Below are 22,635 nucleotides of genomic sequence, written 5' to 3' on the forward strand. Positions count from 1 at the left end.
CCCCTTATGTCCTGTTTTTAGACATTTGAATCGTATGCGGTCCTCAAAATGGTACACCCCAAATAATGGGATTCTAAAAATAAAAAATAGATAGAGAAACGACCGGCTTGTAAGACCATCGATTAGAGCTTTGGACTAGTTTTTCGGGCCCATGCAGTTTATTAAGCTTAGCGTGCACTTGGTCCGGTCCACAGTAAGGAATGAAGGGTTATTTCTTAAACAAGTATACGACGAACATAAGACTTCAATGCAATGGCGAGTGGAGACACAATTTTCTGGAAACAGAAACTCAATGCACTAATCATAAATGTAGCTCTAGGGTGAACTCTGAACCAATCGCTAGTGTCCAGTGAGTTGGAACAAGAGTGATCTTACATTCTTACTACTAGCAGGTCAAATTTAGCTGGAAAAGCCATTACAAAAGGCAAAAAGTTGAGTGTTCTCTGAAAAGCTTACCTTTGAATATGATAATAAAACCCACTTCTCACAGTAAAAAGAAGCAAGTAAAGAAAAACAGATCCTAGTTTTTGAGTAGAATCATCTCTTTTGACAATAATAGACAAGCCTGCCAAACTAAAGAAAACAAAGAGAGAACAGAGATGGTGTGTGTATGTCTCAGCCTTGAATGTTGTGCCAAGTTATTACTAAAGAGAACAGAACAGAATAGATAGATAGATATATCCAAGCATAGATATTACACCCTGACCACAACTTTTACTTATGTCTCACACATGACCTCGGGAGTGATCAAGAGACTCTTATACCTCTCTCACCAGTCTTTACATGACACAACAAAACACAAAAAGGAAGGAAAAAAAAAAGTGAGGACAAAAAAGTAACAAAGAAGTTAACAGTTATGTGGACAACAGACAGTTACCCAACACTGACAAAACCATTTAAATGTTAATAGTAACATGTTTTTGTTTGCATACACTGATTGTTCTCTATCTGATTCAGTGAACCACGTTTCAGGATTATCTGACTCGGACCCAAACTGGGGGAACAACCAAGTCAGCACTCTGAAACATGTGAATCAGACACGAGTAACTGGAAAACAAACACCACCTCAAATAAGTAAGAGCTTGTGACTGACATATCCAGTCCAGCACAAAAAATTCTGCTCACTATTCTAAGAGAAAGAATGAAAAAAGAAAAGAAAAAACTATGCATAAGAATCCTGGATAGCTGAAAATTTTCAGATTGGGGTTCACCCAACATGAAGCCGAAATTAAAATACCACAAAAATATCAAGATTTCACACCTGCTGCTACAAGTATCTTACAAAGAAGCAGAATGTAAATATGATTCAAGTTTCAGTTTGTAAATTTCACCAGGGCTCTCAATATAAAATGCTCCAACATTTGTTTCGAATAGGACCAGAAGAGCACTCGCATGTTAGTTACTCATTGGATAACTCGAAAGCATTCGAGCTTCACAAGATTGGAACCGTTATGTGCTTTACTGCTATATGACCAATTTTATAAAATAAAGTTTAGAAATTACATGACGTACTGTTTAGTTATACAAAATCTTTTTTTCACAAGGAAGATCAGTAGACAGAATGATGTCTAGTAGATTAGTTGAAGAGGTTGAGTGATTTACCAACTTTTTTACATGAAATGGGCTATATAGCCAAAAACACAAGTTTTCTGGGTCATATGGACTGGTAGAAGTTTCGTCTGGGTCAAATGGACAGTTCAACTTTTTAATTGAAACTGACCCAATTACCCTTTTGTAACTGCACGTTCTCCGTCTCCTCAACAAAACCACGTTCTCCTTCTCTCTTCAGATGAAAACCGCCAACATCCTTCTTCTTCATCTTCTCACAAACTAGAAGAGGAACAAATTCGTCCACTGTTTCCCTAAACCAAAAACCATCAGAAATCGATTTCCTCCACCGTCTCCTAACCATCAACAGTAGCAGATTCATCAGAAAACCATCCGAAAATAAGTTTCCTGCAATACTTGTTATGCATAACTGCTTATGCAGTAAAAGCAACTATGCATAACTGCGTAGCTTGTTATGCATAACTGCTTATGCAGTAAAAGCAACTATGCATAACTACATAGCTTATTATGCATAACTGGTTATGCAGTAAAAGCAAACATGGTGAACTGCATAACTTATTATCTATCCTGCATGTTGCTTGTTATGCATATCTATCCTGCATGTTGCTTCAGAAAAAAAATTCTTACTCAAAATTAAAATATCAAATCAACAACAACAAAGATCAAATTTAAAAAATCAAATCATATCTATCCTGCATAACATCTTAGGCAGATCCAAAATTAACTGCATGATTTGTTATGCATTGTTTAGAGTATCTGCATAACTTGTTATGCATAACTGGTTATGCAGTAAAAACAGCTATGCATAGCGTTATGCATAACTGCTTATGCAGTAAGAGCAGCTATGCATAACTGCGTAACTTGTTATGCATAACTGGTTATGCAGTAAAAGCAACTATGCATAACTGCGTAGCTTATTATGCATAACTGCTTATGCAGTAAAAGCAACCATAACTGCGTAGCTTGTTATGCAGATCCAAAATTAACTGCATGATTTGTTATGCATTGTTTAGAGTATCTGCATAACTTGTTATGCAGTAAAAACAACTATGCATAACGTTATGCATAACTGCTTATGCAGTAAGAGCATCTATGCATAACTGGTTATGTGGTAAAAGCAACTATGCATAACTGCGTAGCTTATTATGCATAACTGCTTATGCAGTAAAAGCAACCATAACTGCGTAGCTTGTTATGCAGATCCAAAATTAACTGCATGATTTGTTATGCATTGTTTAGAGTATCTGCATAACTTGTTATGCATAACTGGTTATGCAGTAAAAACAGCTATGCATAACGTTATGCATAACTGCTTATGCAGTAAGAGCAGCTATGCATAACTGCGTAACTTGTTATGCATAACTGGTTATGCAGTAAAGCAACTATGCATAACTGCGTAGCTTATTATGCATAACTGCTTATGCAGTAAAAGCAACTATGCTGAACTGCGTAGCTTATTATGCATAACTGGTTATGCAGTAAAAGCAAACATGGTGAACTGCATAACTTATTATGCATAACTGCTTATGCAGTTAAAATACAAACATTGTTTAACTGCATAACATCTTACTGCATTCATACAACCCATACTCCAACATCTCTTCCACTCTCTCAACAACCATTATAATCTCGCTACAGCAACATCTCCTAACGCAGATGTTCTCCTCCCTGGAATCCAGATTTGCTCATCACGAATAAACGAACATCTGTGTACAATTCCCTATAAATTAACTAAAACCAAAAATGGTTTGCATCTGTGTACCATCAAAGTACCATTTTGGCACAATGTACCACCAAAGAAGCTGTCATAAATTACTATGTACTTCTACGACTACGAGTACTGCTCTAAACAGTTCCATATAATACTTTCTCCTTCAGCAAGTTACTATGTACTTACTAGCAAAGTTCTATTTCCCTTAAGCCTCTAACACTCAACCAAGTTATCATCAGTAAATACCCAAAAAAACAAGAACCAATCAATCAATCCAGAGTTCATCACCAATATTGAAAGTAACATAAGCATCAACAACTGCATGCATAATTTGTGGTTGTGTAAGGTATTTTTGATTCCAATTGCTCACAATAACATCTCTAGGTCTTTCAATAACATCTCTGTGGTTGTGTAACGTAAAGGAGAAATCCTAATAATAACCTAAACCCAAAATTGGTTTGCATCTGTGTATATTGCATTAAAAATAAGATTACTAAACCCTAGAAAACATGATTCGAGACAAACCCAAATAATGTCACATAATCAACTAAACCCTGGATATTCCAAATCAACAACTAAAATCAAAAATTAACAAAGATTAATCTTCAAATTCATAAAAAATCATCAACAACTAAAAATTACTTCAAAATCGACAGAGAAACTTCAATTGGACAAAAACCAAATCAAAATTATTTCAATTGAAATTTACCGTTCGACGCTATTAGATGAAACTTCGATTCAACAGTTGAAACTCCAATTGAAACTTCGATTCAACAAACTATTCAACAATCATTAATCACCATGATTGATCAACCAGATCTGAAAAAGACACGAGCTCTGAAACTTTGATCGAATTCTGCAGGTGAGGAATAAACGAGCTCTGCCGGGACGGGGAGGTTTTGAAAAGAGAAATAAATTCTCTTTGAAAAGAAAAGTTTAGAAGGTTAGGGGTATTTTAGGTAAGACATTTTTTTATTTTAATTTTCCTGGGCCAAATATCCAAATTGGCTATATAAACAGTATATTTCTGATGTTTGGCTATATAAACGGTATCAAAAGCTAAGAATCTATTTCACCCAGGAATTTTATGTTTTGGTCTTTTTGACCAATTTTGTGACTTTTTTAACCCCGAAGCTGTATGCATATGGGAGTTTTCCGGAGTTTCCTCTTTAAGAAGCTTTCGTTACAGTGCAAACATGAAAGCTCAGCTTTTCTGTTACATCATTGAAGTAGCGCTGATAATCCAAAATCACCTTCATTTGTGTTAGATTCTGAAGCTGATATTGGATTGCGAGTTCTTACTGAAACATATGATAAGAGCACATCTTGTGTATACATATATCTCACCATCAGACACGTGTATATAGAAAAATACGTGGAAAGCATGCATGCCAGGACATCAAAATACGATGCACTACAGAACACCAAATAAACCCCAAGGAGTTACTTTATCTCATCCCCAAAAGAAGCTAAGATCAACGGTGGAGAGAAAGTTAGCTGACACGGACGTGACAGGGGCAGAAGACACTTGTCTGACACGCGCAGGCATCTCAACTACCCTCATTAAACACTCTGAGCAGTATACGTGTCGATCAACCCGTGGGACGAGCGAGGATGTCTCTGCGTGATCAAGTGGCAAACGCAGACCTCTGCGTGATGGACACAAGACACTAGAAGATAAGGTTCCAACGGCCTCCAGAGATGGGTCCCACACTCTAACCCTATAAATACCCCCTCTCCACCAAGAGGAAGGGGGATCGGAAAAATCAGTAAGAGAAAGAGAGAGAGATTGCGAGTGTAAGGTAATCCTTTAGAAGAGAAAAACATGTAAACCCAAAAGTCATTCGACTACTCTTGTAACCGTGAAGAATATAGTGAAACAACAAACCCCGTGGACGTAGGCCTTAGTGCTGAACCACGTAAACCTCAGTCTTGTTTACATTTCAACACTTTATACTTGTCTAACCCCATGGATCTTTACTTGTACGTTTTGTTTTCTTTGTTTTTACCTATATCCCGTGCGCAAACGCCTCGCATGGAGTTGTTAGATGAGGCTATGATAAACCCGAAGGTTTTGAGCCAAGGAATCAACATTAGGATATCATCAACACAAATCACTCTAGATTACGATGATTGGTTGTGAGCATTCGGATGCCTTCGTGATTTGTGTGCTCACAATTTGGCGCTAGAAACAGGGACTTCGTCCCGGTAAAAGATTTATCTTGTCCTGTGATTTCATTTTAGATTGGCATATGATTGCTCTGATTTATTAGCTCGGACCGTATAGATCATTTGTTAACTTTATTAGATTCAAAAACTCACCAATTATCTTCGATAAGATTTATTGTTTTGATCCGTGGATTTACGTTTTTCTTTAGATCTCGTGCGAACCCGTCTCTCGGGGGGGTTTTCGTAGTTTTTTAAAAAAAAGAATCTACTTGCATTTTTAAAAAGGATCTCTTTTAATAAAACTTTAACCCGTGTATTATAACTCGTATGTATTAATCCTCTCCTGGAAGAAGATATTTCGCCAACTAACCCGATTCACGCGGATATTCCCGTTTTTCGTTGTTTGAAATTCCTTGTGCAGAAAGAACGTATTGTGAGTAAAGAAGGCGAGTTTCTGCGAGATTTCATTGTCGACAAAAGGACCCGTGATGGAAAAGACGCAGGAGGCAGGAAAATCCAAAGCTTTGTCAAAGGATACACCCAGGACAACCCCGGTTATCACCCGAAGCAAGCAGAAAGGAGACAAAGCTAAAATGACCAGTCAAAGGCAAGATACTGCGGAAATCACTTCACCTATGAACGCTAATTCAGTTGCAGCAGCGGCTCTCAGAGCAGCGGCGACAAAGTACGGTGCGGCTGCGGTAGTCCCGAAGGCTGCAGAGGCTAGCAAAACTTGCGCTATGAATCAACTTCATCAACCAAGAGAAAGGGTGGATGAATCCAGAACATTCCAACCCGTGCACCTTCCAACTTTTGGAATGCCACCAATAAATGATCAAAATCAAATCATACCGGCGGCTCTAGCACCGCAGAGGGGCACTCACCCCGATTTGGAAATGCCAGCAATCGAAGACGAACCTCTGCCACCCTTAGTGCAGACCGTAGAGGAAGGTGGCACCATGGCCGTAGTGGCACGCGCTGGGAATCCCAATCAAGGGTCCAACCAATCACATCGACTGATGGCTGAGCTTGAAGAATTGAAGAAGAGCCAGCAGGTTTACGCAGATGCTGTAGCCCTATTGGCCAGAGAAAATCAAGATTTAAAGGAGCGGATTGCTCTAAGCACGAAGACCAGCCAACAAATTGATGAAGCAAATTCCAAAGCACCAGAGCCCAACCGAGACCGTAGAGTCGTCATAGCAGTTAATGGAGACGCGACTAGGGGAAGTAGCGTATCCGACCCGGATTATGACGATGGAGAATCAGACGGTAACGAGCAGAAGAACTTAGGGCACCACCGCGCGATGGAAGAGCTACGAGATGAGATGATGGCCGAGATCAGGCAATTAAAAAATAGACAAGGCGGGGGGAGGTTAGAAGAGGTCATGAGAGAAGCTAACTCTACGCCTTTAAATCAGCGCTTGGCCAACACCCCTATTCCACTGAAATTCCCTGTCCCAACGTTCGAATGCTATGATGGATCCAGCGACCCTGCTGCACATATTCGGTATTACAACCGTGTCTTAGCTAGATGGGGTCAGAACGACGCCGTACTCTGCAGATACTTCCCGTCAAGCCTGAAGGGATCAGCATTATCATGGTTTGATAATCTTCCACCAGACTCCATCCACTCATACGACCAACTCGCAGAGAAATTCTTAAGAACATACATGTATAACAAGACTGTAAACACCGGAATGGATAAGCTCTTTTCACTAGCGATTGGCTACAAGGAAACCACGAGGGAATACACTAACAGATGGCACAAGATCTGCCAAGCCATTGGGAGCGTGGACCCAGTGGTAAGCATCAATTGCTACAAATGGGGATTAGACCGAATGAGTCCCCTATTTGTTGAGATTCATGGAAGCGCGCCTAAGACAGAGGGAGATCTTCGAATCTTTATCGAAAAGCACGCTCGACTTGAAGAAATTCAACGGGAAAACCCGAGGGCATATCCGCAGAGATCTCACCGCACCAATTCAGCGGAACAAACCAATGGGGCCAAAAGGAGTGGCTCATTGGAGAGACCTCACGAAGATAGGAAGGAACGAAGGGATGAACAAACAACAGGTGACCGAAAATTCGAAGATCAAGTTTACACGAAACTCACGCTAGCTATGCTCGTATCCTACGAGAGATCAAGGGGAGGGAAAACCTGGAATGGCCATGGTCTAAGGGAAAGCAGCCCCCGAGATCTGAGAAGTCCAAAGATTACTGTGAATATCATTGTTTCAACGGACACCAAACCGAAAAGTGCAAGAACCTTAAAATAATGATCCAAAAATTAATTGATGCGGGAGAGCTCAAACATTACGTACGAAAGGATATTACCGAGGATAGATCCAAGCGAATCAAACCAGTCCAACTTCCGGAAGGAAACCGCACAATCAACACCATCTCGTGTTCCGAAGCCACCGGGCCCTCACTTACAGCGCAGATAGGAAAGAGGTTACGGAAGCAATTCGAAGACCGCTGCGAATTGTATAAGGTCGATGGGATAGAAGTGGACGATCACGAAGAGTGGATGGACTCTCCTATCATCTTCGATGCCGAAGATATCGAAGAAGATATGGAATACCATAACGATCCCTTGGTCCTAACACTACCAGTAGCTGGATGTAACCTCAAAAAGATCCTCATAGACGGGGCAAGCTCCGTAAACGTCCTATTTTACGATGCTTTCAAACGGATGAAGCTCCATGATGAACAATTAATGACCTCTTATTACACCATCTACGGATTCAATGGAACACCCACGAAGCCCTTGGGAGACATCGTGTTGCAGGTCGACGCAGGGCCCATGAAACTAGAAACCCGATTCAGTGTGGTGGACACCCCATCCCCCTACAACGCCATCATTGGAAGAAAATGGATACATAAACTCAAAGGAGTTGCGGCAACGTACCACCAATGTCTTAGATTCCCAACACCTGAAGGAGTAATGGAAATCAAGGGAGATCGGGTCATTACGAGAGAGTGCCAGGCCACTCAGGATCATATCAACAACGAGCAAGAAGAGCAGCGAAAAATCCGAAGAGTAAAAAATAAAGAAACCACGAAAGAGAAAGCCATAGACCTGTTCCTCAAGGAAACTACAGGGAAGGGCTTGATGAAAGATGATAATGTCCCAAGCACAGAGACAAGTACCTCAACAACCAGCGAAGAGCAGAAACACGCTAAATAGCAATTAAAGAGCGCCCCAGTCCTCGGAAACCCGAAGCCTGTGTTCACACCAGTAGAACCCATAAAGGAAATCAACATAGGAACGGAAGAAGACCCGAAGATGGTCAAAATTGGGACCATCATGGAATATGCGGATGTGTTCGCCTGGAAGTTAGGAGATATGCCGGGGATTGACCCAAAAGTAATCCAACATGAACTACGCATCAAACCGGGCACGCCCCCGTTCAGGCAGAAAATACGAAAAGTGGCTCAAGAACATCATGAGGCGGTAGAAACAGAACTTCGGAAGCTACTAGATGCAGGATTTATCAAGAAAGTCAAGTACCCTACCTGGATCTCCAACATGGTCATTGTTCCTAAGAAAAATGGAGGGGTTAGAATATGCATCGACTTTACTAATCTCAACAAGGCATGTCCAAAGGACAGCTATCCCCTGCCGAGCATAGATCAGCTGGTAGAGGCAGTAGAAGGATATGAAGAACTGTCATTCATGGATGGACATTCTGGCTACAACCAAGTGGCCCTGGCAGAAGAAGATCATCCACACACAGCGTTCTACACCCCACATGGCCTGTATTGCTACACTAGAATGCCCTTCGGACTTCGAAACGCAGGGGCAACCTACCAAAGAATGGTCGATGCTATCTTCAAGCCATGGATTGGGGGAACCTTAGAAGTCTACATTGACGACATGCTCGTCAAAAGCAAGCTGCGCAAAGATCACCACCAGGATCTGAGAAATATCTTCGAAGCAATGAGAAAACATCACATGAAAGTGAATCCGGAGAAATGTACTTTCGGTGTCACCTCGGGGAAATTCCTCGGGTATCTAGTAACAAAAAGGGGCATCGAGGTAGACCCAGCAAAGATTCAGGCCATAGTAGAGATGCCGTCCCCGAAGAATTTAAGGGAAGTACAGAAACTCAATGGATCCATAGCAGCTTTGGGCAGATTTATTGCCCGATCCTCGGACAAATGCAAACATTTCTTCAATATTCTCAAAAAAGGGAGCAGGTTCGAATGGACCGCTGAATGCGAGGAATCATTCCAAAAAATCAAAGAACACCTAGCCTCAATCCCGATCCTGCAGAAGCCAGATCCTGGTGAGGTTTTGGCATTGTACATAGCAGCAACAGAAGACGCAGTCAGCGCAGTGTTGGTCAAAACCAATACAAAGATAGAACAACCCATTTATTACGTCAGCAAGACCCTCAATTCTGCGGAAATGAACTATACCAAGATCGAACAGCTCATCCTCGCATTGGTATGGGCTACTCAAAAGCTGAGAACCTACTTCCTAACTCAACTCGTCAGGGTCCCATGCAAAGCACCATTGGAAGCAGTCCTCAAAAGCACGGGAAAAGTGGGCCGAATAGCCAAATGGAACACCCATATGGACCAATTCAACATCATTCATGAAATTCAACATTCTCGGAAGTCCCAAGTTCTGGAGGATTTCTTAGCATACCTCCCCCTTGACAACGACGAAGAGATTAAGGGAATACCAGAAGCCGAGGAAGAAAACAAGGATCCAATGGATATCCTCGAACCTGCGAGTCAAAGACAATGGGAAGTCTTCGTCGACGGATCCAAAAATAAGGAAGGAGCAGGAATAGGCATTGTCATCATCACCCCAACCGGAGAAAGGATTATACAGGCACTTAGGTTACCAACAACATCGTTGAATACAAAGCTGTCGTACATGCTCTCCGTATAATAATAGAGATGGGGGTAACCGATGTAAGACTGACAAGTGATTCACAGCTTGTCATACGGCAAATAGGGCTCGAGTATAATGTGTACGATGACACCCTCTCAGCTTACATGGCCTTGGTCCAAACATTGGCATCACAAATCCCGAACATCAAGTTCCGGCACTTATGCAGAAGGGACATCAGGCACGCGGATGCCCTAGCATATATATCATCCATGCTGAGGGATAAAAGCGCCGAAGCTATTAAAATAGCAAGGGTATATGAGTCTTCGATTGCATCTCAATTCTCCTTCGCTACCAATCAAGATACAGTGGAAGAAAATATCGAAGACCAGGTAGGAGAAGACATCCATAACGACTTTGACGAAGAAGATATCCTGGCAAGAGCAAATCAAGACGAAGACTTCAGCAACGAAGATGACTGGAGAGTGATGATCCATGCCACGGAAGCTACCAATAAGACCCTCGCCCTTATACTCAAAAAACAATTAGACGAGCATAAAGGGAGATGGTGTGAACAGCTGCACAATGTGTTATGGGCATACAGGACAACACGAAGATCCGCCACGGGGGAATCCCCGTTTCTTCTCACTTATGGAGCTGAAGCAGTCATCCCTACAGAGATACTCATGCCAACCACAAAGACCGAAGCGTGGGAGAAAAATCTCACAACAGACATGATGTTAGAGAGATTGGACGACCTAGAAGAAAGAAGGGAAGCAGCATTGCAGAAGATGGAAAATTACCAACGAAGACTTGCAAGGGAGTACAACAAAAAGGTAAAGCTCGGAATTTTGTAGAAGGGCAGTATGTGTTAAGAACAATCCCACAGTATCAACGAGAGAAGAGATGGGGAAAGTTAGCACCTACGTGGGGAGGACCTTTTATAATACATGATATTGCGGGAAGCGGTTCCTACTACCTTCGTAATCTGAAAGGCGAAGTCCTCCGACATCCTTGGAATGCTAAGTGGCTCAAACCATACTTCCCATAGGGCAACGCAGCCTTGCAACTGCGTGAAGGGTACCAGAAGAAGAAGGGAGTGTGACCACTCTACATGTTTCTATCTCTGGACGAGGAATTGCAGGCCTCAACCTATCAATCAAACAAGCTTTCTATGTATCCACTAAACCTATCGACAATATTGGGGAAAGTAGTTAATCTACAATCTCTCAGGGCTCCCCCGTCAGTGTCCATAAGTGTAAGACCAGGGGGAAGGCACCCAGCAGAAAGAGATACCCAACCAATCTTAAGGCAACGGGTCGACGGAATGGGTGTATGTAAATTTTTTAACCCCATATCCTAGAACGTTGCCTCGGCCCCCACCGTCTGGGAATCCTCTGGCCAAGGGTTCGCCAGCGGGGAGACAGGTCTCAAGCCGATCACGAAGGTACCTCCCTTCGGGATCGCACCCAAACACTTAAAATCCTTTTTTATTTTTAGAGTCTTTCATCACAATGCTTAAAATAAAAACAAACCAACATTGCAGGTATATCAAGAAAAGGATCCATTTCATAAAGGACGATTACAAAAAGTGGAAGGCCAATTCAAGGAAGAGTACACATCAAAAAATATTCCTTTTACATGATACTAGCAAAAAATATTCTTTTTACATGATTACAAAAAGTGGAAGGATAATGACGCTGCGGTCTCTACAAAATGCAGCGGTCTCTACCTAGATGATGCCGCCCCATCAGCAGGATCGTTCCGAAGACTTGAAGGGACGCTCCCACCAGATGAGGGTCCCGAGGAGCCAGGCAAGGCAGCAGGAACTGGACGACGCGGATAATTCTTCACAAGACCATGCTCGTTCTTTAGGCCAAGTTCTATCTTCTCTAGCATCTTGTTCGTCTCCTCAGCCAATTGACACCGAGCCTTGTGCTTAATAACTGTCGTCCGCTGTTGGGCTGGGATAACAATGAAGACAGACGACTCACTTCTTTAGAAGCAGCACCGACGGCCTCTTCGCGGGATGCCGCCAAACTCTTAAAATGCTTAGTCTGTTCTTCCTGCTGCGCTAAGGAAGATTGAGCCTTTTCAAGTTTTTCATTTGCAACGCGAAGTTGTCCCTCGAGTTCTGAAAAAGACAACACCAGGGAGTTAGCACAGAAAAGACACAATCACACTCGATGGAATAGGGTTATACCTTCGACACAAGCCGAAGCTCTTCATACTCATTAACAACCGCATCTCGCGCTTCATCAAGATGATCATATTCCGCGGATAATTTCTTATAATCTAGTTGAAGGTTGGTGAGAGTAAATTGACTGGCATCTAATTCTACCTGCTTCATCGAATCCATGTGACGAAGGTGGTCGACTTCTTTGTTTATCTCTGATACCCCCTTGCTCAATCTGTACATACACACTTCAAGATTCCTCTCAGACTCAGCCTGACGAGCTACTTCAACGCGGGACGCGGCAAGGGCCTTGCTTAGAGCATTGGCTTCGGCACGGGCATTGTCCCTTTCTCTGAAGACACCGCGCACTATCCTCAACTCCTGGAAAAGGGAGGGATCGAGCCTTTTGTAATTCCTCTTCCAGAAGTTGTATCCTAGACTCCAACAAAGAAGTACGCTCACGGGATTCCCGCAGACTATCACGTGTCCACAGCAGCGTACCATTAAATAAAGCACGGTCATGGTTATACAGATTTTGCATGTCGACCATCTGAACATGCCTTGCGCGCCATACCTCAGCCCGAGCATCCCATTTCTTGGCTTCACTTTTAATTTTCTGAACAAGTTCTTTAATACGAGATTTCTGCCGTGCCCTTTCGTTTCGAAGCCATATCAGCTCGGGGACACCACCCACTGGAGATAGGGTGGGGAGACTCAGACAGAACAACTAAGAAATAGAGGAATGACGACACACTGCGAGGGAAAAAGAGAAAAAAAAGAACCAAACCTGTGAAAGCTGAAACTTGGCCGCGAGTTTGCTCTAACTCAGCGCGAACACAACAAGCTCTGAACGAAGACTGGCCTCCGCTTCACCCAGCTTTTCTTTCTCCTTGAGGCTTTTCTTCAGCTTCTATTTCCACCTCAGCCGCAGATAATTCCTTTTCTCTGTGACGAAGCTTAGCCTCGAGCTTCAGAGATTTCGCTTTGAAGAACTGATACAGCACGTGGTTACAATGCTCACTCCTCATCATCTACACATCAAGACGAAAAACATTATTTCACCGAAGAATTGGATCGTCACGTAGAAGTACGTACGAAAATTTACCTCCAAGACACGCTGCTGAGGAAAGCCATATTGATACCCGTCGGCTATGGCCATCATATCTGCAACGGAAGTAGGAGGCTCCGACACAAGGGTAGCTTCGGGAACACTCAAATTTCTTCCCCAGGCCTCAGACACCCGCGCCTTGGAAGACATTTCCATCATACGACGGGTATACGCATCAGAATCCTTTTCACCAGCAACAACAGGGGCGGGATGAGGGACAAATAGCAGATTCTTTTCCTTGAGCCAATCCATTATGGCGTCCTCACCCTCAGATGTCGGCGAATGAGGGAGATCCGCAGCAGGCGAATCAATCACCGACTTCCCCTTTTCTGACACGGCCCCATCAGCACAAATGTCGGCACCCACATGCGCACCATGCTCCTCCGCGCCACCATCTTGAACAGCAGCGTCTCCGTTACTAGCACCCCGAGGACATCCCAATCATCATTGGGGGACAGTAGAGAGAAGTCCTCAGGAAAATCGAGGGCATCATCCATAAACTCCCCTGTAGAATACAGCCGATCAAAAGAAAACTCTTGAGAAAGGGTGGGGAGAGTCTCCGTGGCATCCCCAACAGGGACAGAAATATCACCAATAACACCGGCGTTGTTTCTCCCTTCATCACCATCTTGACCCCACAGACCTCTTCTTCGACATTGATAGGGGAAGTACCAGTACGTTCCTCCCCATCTGTAATCTCCTCATCCTCAGCAAACTCTTCGTTCACCGGACTTGTAACTTCTTCATGGGCCTCAGCCTCACCCATCACAATGGTAGAAGACTGCTTCGGCTTAATCTTTTTCTTCTTCGACACCTAAAACACACAAAAAGAATTATTTTTCCCGAACAGTTGAATTTCTAAAGAAGAGAAGCGCAGCTAGAATCCGCGTACCTGAGCAGTCGAGGCACTCCTCGGTGGAAGTATAGCACCAGAACCTTCCTCCTCGTCTCCCTCCACAACGTCAAGGGCATAAGGAAAATTCATACCTGCGAAGTTTAAACGCCAGGGACAGAAATCTCCATAACGAGCAGGAGGAGATTCACGCGGCTTGCTACTCTCAGTAGGACGCCAACCGCGGGGACCAGGATCCAACCGTACGCCCATGGACCAACCACTTCGATAACGGTAGCGTGCCACTCGTAGTCATGGTCGCGCTTGATCCTCTCGCGGGCCGGGAAAAGTTTCCGCTGACTAGACCCCTCCGTGCCGGGAACATACTTCAGCTTGGCATCGCTGACCTCATTTAACAAACGAATTTCGCCCCGAGGAGCAGCGAGATTCCGGAGGCTGACACTCCACGGCTTACGGTTCCTACTGTTGACGTAATCACCGAAGGAGTTATTGAAATTCTCAGGAGTATACCATTCCTTCTCCGCGGGATTGGGAACGTAACAAGTCATTGTCGTCTCCCTTACTCCGCAGATAGCATTCCTTCAGGGCGCGGAGATAATTCCCCGATAGTTGCGATACAGAACGGCTGTGAGTATTGGTGGAAGAGCCTTCACGACTAGCAAGCACATCATAGTAGAAGGAATCACCTGACTTGTACAACGGCAGCATAAGACCAGCTTCGAACGCACCAACCGTGGTCAACAAATGAAATTCATCGAACTCATACTTTGAGATAAGCTCATAAGTAATATCATCCTCAGGGGCATAGAAACGAACCTCGAAGGCTTGAAGCTCATGCTTTTCCTTGAAAATCTCGAGATCAATATGCTTGAACGTTACTTTTTTCTTGCTGACCGAAACGCTGCGTATCAATGGGGCAGCCTCATCCTCCTCGGGGGAGGATGAACCAATGAACGCCTCGGAAGCCTTTCTCTTCAAAGAAGGATTTTTGAAGATTCACCCTCGGAACACACCTTTGTATTCTTCCCTTAAAAGAAGTTGTAGGAGGGGGCGGCAGACGCTCGGGCTCTACAGAACGTAAGGGAGGAACATCAAAACAGACAACACGGGTCGGTGACTGCGTACTCCTAATACCATCCCGCGGACGAGACACCGCGCGATCAACAACCCTTCGAGACCCAGAAAGATTGGTCGAAGGAACCTCTTCCCTAGAAGATGAGGCCTTCGCCCCAGAAGAAACTCGACTTCTACGAACATCATCTTGAGACTCTCTATGCGGAGGAGATCTCGATAGACCAGAACCAGGAGTCTGATAAGGAAGCCGCGGACGGTCAGACATGGCTGCAAAAAGATTAATCATAAACAAGTCAAAAACAAACTCAAGGACATTACCAACGATCAAAAAAACACATAAATAGAAACCCACACACGATAACGCAGAAACCCTAAAATTAGCATACATGATCAAAATTCCATAAAATCCCTACCCTAACAATGGCCTCCTTGATTTAAGACGAAGAACAGGGACAAACTAGCATGCAAGCATTGAAAGAACTTCTTCATCACAAACAAGGAACAACAGTAGCAGAAAATTTACAAATCAACATAGCGTAAAACCATGGAAACAAAGAAAAGAAAAACTTACCAGCAAGAACAACAGCAGAAAGAACAAATCAGAAATAAAGAGGAGGCAAGCGTGATTAATGCTCAATGGAAAGAATTTAAGGGCTGAAGAATGAAGACTGACAGAGAATTTAAGGGCTGAAGAATGAAGACTGATAGAGAATTTAAGGGCTGAAGAATGAAGACTGACAGAGAATTTAAAGGCTGAAGAACGAAGAACTAAAATTGAGAGAATGTTTAGGAAGAATGAAATTAATTCTCTCTCCTTAATATACCCGAAATAAAGAGAAGGAAATTAATGAAGGAATGGGAAACGTGCCCGTTACATGAGCAGTTAATGCACAAATAAAAGACGTGCCCAAGTATCTAGGAAAAGTTATTAGGAGAGATAGAAGAATATGCAACGACTGTTTTCTTCAGGGCACCCATTAAAACATTCAAGCCCGAAGAAAAGGGGCAAATTGTGTATACATATATCTCACCATCAGACACGTGTATATAGAAAAATACGTGGAAAGCATGCAGGCCAGGACATCAAAATACGATGCACTACGGAACACCAAATAAACCCCAAGGAGTTACTTTATCTCATCCCAAAAGAAGCTAAGATCAACGGTGGAGAGAAAGTTAGCTGACACGGACGTGACAGGGGCAGAAGACACTTGTATGACACGAGCAGGCATCTCAACTACCCTCATTAAACACTCTGAGCAGTATACGTGTCGATCAACCCGTGGGACGAGCGAGGATGTCTCTGCGTGATCAAGTGGCAAACACAGACCTCTGCGTGATGGACACAAGAAACTAGAAGATAAGGTTCCAACGGCCTCCAGAGATGGGTCCCACACTCTAACCCTATAAATACCCCCTCTCCACCAAGAGGAAGGGGGATCGGAAAAATCAGGAAGGGAAAGAGAGAGAGATTGCGAGTGTAAGGTAATCCTTTAGAAGAGAAAAACATGTAAACCCAAAAGTCATTCGACTACTCTTGTAACCGTGAAGAATATAGTGAAACAACAAACCCCGTGGACGTAGGCCTTAGTGCTGAACCACGTAAACCTCGGTCTTGTTTACATTTCAACACTTTATACTTGTCTAACCCCATGGATCTTTACTTGTACGTTTTGCTTTCTTTGTTTTTACCTATATCCCGTGCACAAACGCCTCGCATGGAATTGTTAGATGAGGATATGATAAACCCGAAGGTTTTGAGCCAAGGAATCAACACTAGGATATCATCAACACAAATCACTCTAGATTACGATGATTGGTTGTGAGCATTCGGATGCCTTCGTGATTTGTGTGTGCTCACACATCTTGTAAGCGAGAAAATTATTCTTTATGTCAATATAATTATAAAAAAATAAATGAGTAGGTCGAATATCAGACAGTCGTAAACAATAGAAAAGAATTGAGCACCAAAACCGAGACAAATACAGCTATATCTTTAGAGCCATTAATGCGGACATATTGTTTCATATGCGGACAATACTGCTGAAACTATCCCCGCTCCCTCTATTTCGATACAAATCGAGTAGTGAGATAAAACCCATCATTTGAGGGTAACAAATGAAAACACTGCACCATCTTAGTTACATAAATACGTCATGGGCACAACCAACTGATTTTTCCTCATGTTTGTTAGGTTTTCAGATGTATCTAGAAGTTAAAATAAAACTGAGATCAGTTTATCTTGTTCATTTTCTCAAGCACGTCAGGTTAATAAGTAAAGACTACCGAACAGGGATTGCTAAAATTACAGGTAACCTCCTGTAACCTCCAAGTTGTCGTTATTTTATTTCATGCATCTGAGAACCCACGGAAACCATAGCAATGGTAAAAGGCTATAGAGTACAAACCCCCTGACATGCTATAAATCCAAATTTGTGCACCCTCAAAAACTAGGGTGCACAAGTACTCATCTTTCAATTGGGTAATTCATTTTAAAAATCACCATGCTTTAACTTGTATTAGCATTGGAAATGGGAGAAATGAAAACAACATAGTGGTTTTCTACATAAACTACCCAATGAAAAGAGGGGTACTTATGCACCCCATTTTTTAGGGAGTGCACAAATTTGCACTCGTGTTATGTAAGATTCCAAGTAAAAGCGGCAAATTTTTTTAGAAACCAATATACTGTACAGCTCACAAGCATGGTTAGAAGGTTCGTACTAATAAAATTTACGTAATATGACATAATAATTTCATTCTGGATGCTAACCTGTCTGGGAGACGGATTTCTATCAGCAAGAAATACAAAAATTTCGCGACAGATACCAACAAGATCTGCACTAGCAAAAGCATTTGACTCGAGGGCTAATGGCCTTCAATAATTGCACAAAACAAATCTTTGGAAACAAATTGTAGGAGTTCTGAATTATTTGATGATATAGCAAGAAGCACCAGCGCTCCGCAGAAAGATGAAATTTTAACCACAGATTCCCCATCAGTCCACTTAAACGCTTCTATGCTTATTTGTAAGGCAGGAAGGGCTGGACCTTGATGCTTTAAGAGAAAGCTGCAAACAAAATCGAAGTTATTAAGCATAAAGTAAACATGAAAATCATCTTCATATTTGCTAACCTCTTTGTTGATCGACTACGGAAATTTCACAGGAGAAATGAGGCTCCAGAATAAATCAAGTTAAAGGTTAATATTTATGGCTGAAGTATATGATGTCCAGGGTGTTCCAGATTTACCCCATTAGAGAATGCATCCAAGTCATTGAGAGTAGACATCTCCCCACGGTTACTATGTCCAAGGTGTTCTATTGAAGGAATCCCATGATTTAATCCAGGAGAAGCTATACCTGAAAGAAGATAACTGACTTCCCGAGTTAGATCTCGAAGCAACTTTTCCTCCATAACTTCCACCTTTAAGTCTAAACCGGAGAGATTTCTGGGTATATCTGGTACATTTGCTCTACCTTCACGTAGAAGGGTAGACCACGAACAACTGAGAGCCTGCTGGCAATGGAGAAGTAATGGATGCAGGATTTTATCTATCCACACCTCCCACAAATTAGAAGGACAAAACTTGACCAAGGGCACAAGAACCAAGTGGATTAGCTGCCTTGTATGCCTGTACTCCATTGACTGTATGTTCTCTAGAAGAGCTTCAGCGACAAACTGACTTTCCACGCATTTAAAAAAGGAATCCCCGAGAGTTATTGACATGCCCAAGACATTATACCTTCAGTCAACGAAAACATGTTGATTGTCAGTAACAGAGAAAACCTTTAAAACATCATGGAAAATATATGAGTAGGAAACAAAGAATAATATTCTGCTAAAACATTCATTAGACACAAAGCTTCTTTTGCTAAAACTGCAAGCTGATTACAAAGAAAAATTTTGGTCTAAATAATGAGATCGTAGAGAAGAAACACCAGAACATTGATGTAGAAGTAGGAGCACCCAAATTCTTGTTCCAAAATCTACTTTACGTGATAGACGCAGATGAAAGTTTAATTCCAAAGAATTAACAACAGTACTCTGCGGGAATGGCCTTAGTTGTTTGACGAATAGACATATAATCATCTCTAAGGGTGTACTTACCCACTATCTCTGATACCCTTTAACCAGTTTCTAACATCATTCTCATTCACATCGTTCTGAGCACCCTCTGTAAAAGTCAATGTTCCCTTTGACACCTTAACGTTTCCTTCCCCAAGAAGACTAGTTCGCTCTACGTCACTTATACTCATTGCTGCCTTCAACTCCACTGGTAACAGTTGCATTACAGGTGGAGACCAAAGTGAATGTAAAGCACGGAGCAGCTACAGTCAAAAAATTAAAACTCCAGATTAGTACGATGTGGGTGCAGTATGAAACTCATCTATCATGTCAATTAAAAGATATATACACACATTTCGCTAACCCAATACAACTTAATCAAGTTTGGAAGGAGCACAACTGTCAACAAACAAAAACAACTTACTGGCCCTCCCTACATGTGATTACATACCCTTAGGAGAGGAGGCAGCATCCATTCTAGATGAGATGCCAGAGGATGTGAAGACATGGGATTGTCACATTGTAAGGAGCCATTTTGCAAAGTCAAGCTGCTCTTTCTTGATCCACTCCTTTTAAGAGCCTTCTCAAAGAATGTCACACTATGAAAAAGCGACCACATAAATTGTGTATCAGAGCACAGGCGGACAAGACCTGAAGGATCGGATAAATAAGCACTTTGCCATTCCATCTGAGTCCACTGCTTCATCATAGGTTCAAGTAACCAAACCAATGCTTCTTGCTGTTGTTGGATCCTGCATCAGATATCAGTAATCCAAAAAATATCAACTCCAACGAATTCCATGATAAAACAGGAATTACCAATAAAGGCAAAGCACACAACATGAACTTAAAACTCTAAAGTTTCCACAATCTAGTACTAACCCAGCAGCAGAAGCCATGACAAGTAGTGCTTCACCTAGAATATTATGCTCCCCACGCAACAGACGCCCTTCTTTTTGTAAATGATCCATGGTTTCAGCAATTCCCTAAAGAAGAAAAAAAAAACAGAGTATAATGATTGCTTACATTTTGATCAAACTGATGGACGATGTAACAAAAGCAAGTTTCTAACAATAACCTTTATAGATAATGGAATAATGGTTAAATCCACAGGTTTACGTAACAAAATTTGCATCAGTTGTCATAGGTTTACATTATCGAACTCGAAAAGTTTTTTTTTTCATAAATCACACAACTGTGAATCTGTGACATCATATTATTCCTAATCATTTCACAAATATATGATACTCCATGAATTCTACTATTCACTGTGCAACTGTTTAGTACCAATCAAGCCGTCATACTATCGAGAGTAACTTCACATTGTCCATTGCTGGATATTGGCATGGAAAATACCATCTCACCTTCATATGAGGAAGGAGACCTTTGTCAGCAGTTAAGGCAATGCGTACAAATGAGGTACAAATTTGCAATCGTGCATGCCGAGCACTATTCACTGAAGGTTCCTGCTAAGCAATCAGGCAATAGATAATAATCACGATAGAGTAGATAAGAATGCAATGCTTTGACTTGCATGTGATGGAACGTAAACCAAAGCAGGAAAAACAGTAAGGAAATAGAGGAAAAACCAGGGACCACCTTAAGAACAATAGGAAGTGAAGTCAGAAGTTCAAAAATTTTATTGATGACCCCAGCAACTGCATCAGGGAAGTATTTTAGGAAAGGTCCCAATGCTTCTATATATTGTGCAAGTAATTCCGCAAGTGTTGGCTCAGTCCATTTCAGAGAAAGAAGTTGCTGAAGTAGACCTTCAATCACAAAGAGTAAAAAAGTTAGTAGCAGTGAGGATAAGGCATTTCAAAGCCCTATAGTGCATGAGAACTCACTGGACAACCTTCAAACATTCTGCATATTCCGAGATGAATTTCACGGTTACCACCTACAACTTCAGTTGATCCATCGAAAATATCACTAACAACCGGCACAAGTTAAAATCAATATACAAAAATTACTTATTATCAAGATGTGTCGTTATGGTAAGGGTTGTACCCTGGCTATGTATAATTTTTTTTGCCTATTTCTTTGTACTGTATTATAAAATGAAGCTTCGCTAAGTTAGCAAAGATAAAAACCAGTCCTGATTTTTCTTCCCAATTGGTAAATTCACGGTTTCGGTCGATCTCATGGATACATTCTTTAATTGAGAAAAATTCATTACATATTCTCTTATTTCCATCTCAAAAGTCTAAATCAAAATGGAAAAATCTGATCAACTGAAAATAACAAACCTACCTTCCCGTAAAACTGAACAATTGATTCTCTCACTCGCATTCGGTAGGATGAGTGGGTTTGATAACTCTAATTCCTTACTTTGGAGCAAACAAAAATCAGAAATAAAGTTGGGAAGAGAGATAGATTGCGGAGAGGAAAAACTCAAATCCAAGAGTATAGTTCTGTTCAATCTTCTTTCAATTTTCTCTTAATCTTCATCCACCAAAATGTACATCTGTGATCAGTTAAACTACTCTGAGCTAACAACATCTGAAAACATCCTGTCTTTTTTTTTTTTACATTGTTTCATATTTTTGGGGTTTCCATAATTTTCTTAAATATCATTTGTTGTATATTCAGCGGAAATATACATTTTCAAAGATGACCTTATTGATTACAATAATCTCGTGGTTTGAATTTAGGGGTGCATGTATTCTATGATGAGCCAGATTATGAAAATTTGGCTATCACAGGTCGTCAGGGTTTCAATCTATTCACAATTTCTTGAGTTTCCCGCTAGAAGAAGGTTTTCACTTTCAGCCGTTTGTATCGTTACCCAACTATTCTGATAAGTAATCCGGGACCAAACAATTTTAATTGATAAGCTAAAAATACCTATTTCAATTAAGTTCACTAAATTTTGACTCACATTTTTTTAAGAACCATAAAAAAGTTCGTATAATGTTGAGAAATGGAATTCCCATCTATTTTTAGTTTCTCGGTATAACACTGTTTTACGTTTTTCCTTTTATATTTTTATATATTTGGGTGTTTCTAAGTATCCATCGATGTTTCATGGAGGAAAACCAAACCCTAACTCTATTTTTTCTCAG

General features: G+C 41.8%; 1 pseudogene; it reads right to left on the reverse strand.

Moving 5' to 3' along the window:
- Positions 1–13,168: 13,168 nt before the first annotated feature.
- LOC113352359 lies at positions 13,169–21,519 on the reverse strand (annotated as a pseudogene).
- Between the last annotated feature and the right edge of the window lie 1,116 nt (positions 21,520–22,635).

The sequence above is a fragment of the Papaver somniferum genome, chromosome 2, assembly GCF_003573695.1.
Source record: "Papaver somniferum cultivar HN1 chromosome 2, ASM357369v1, whole genome shotgun sequence".
Classification (NCBI taxonomy): Eukaryota; Viridiplantae; Streptophyta; class Magnoliopsida; order Ranunculales; family Papaveraceae; genus Papaver; species Papaver somniferum.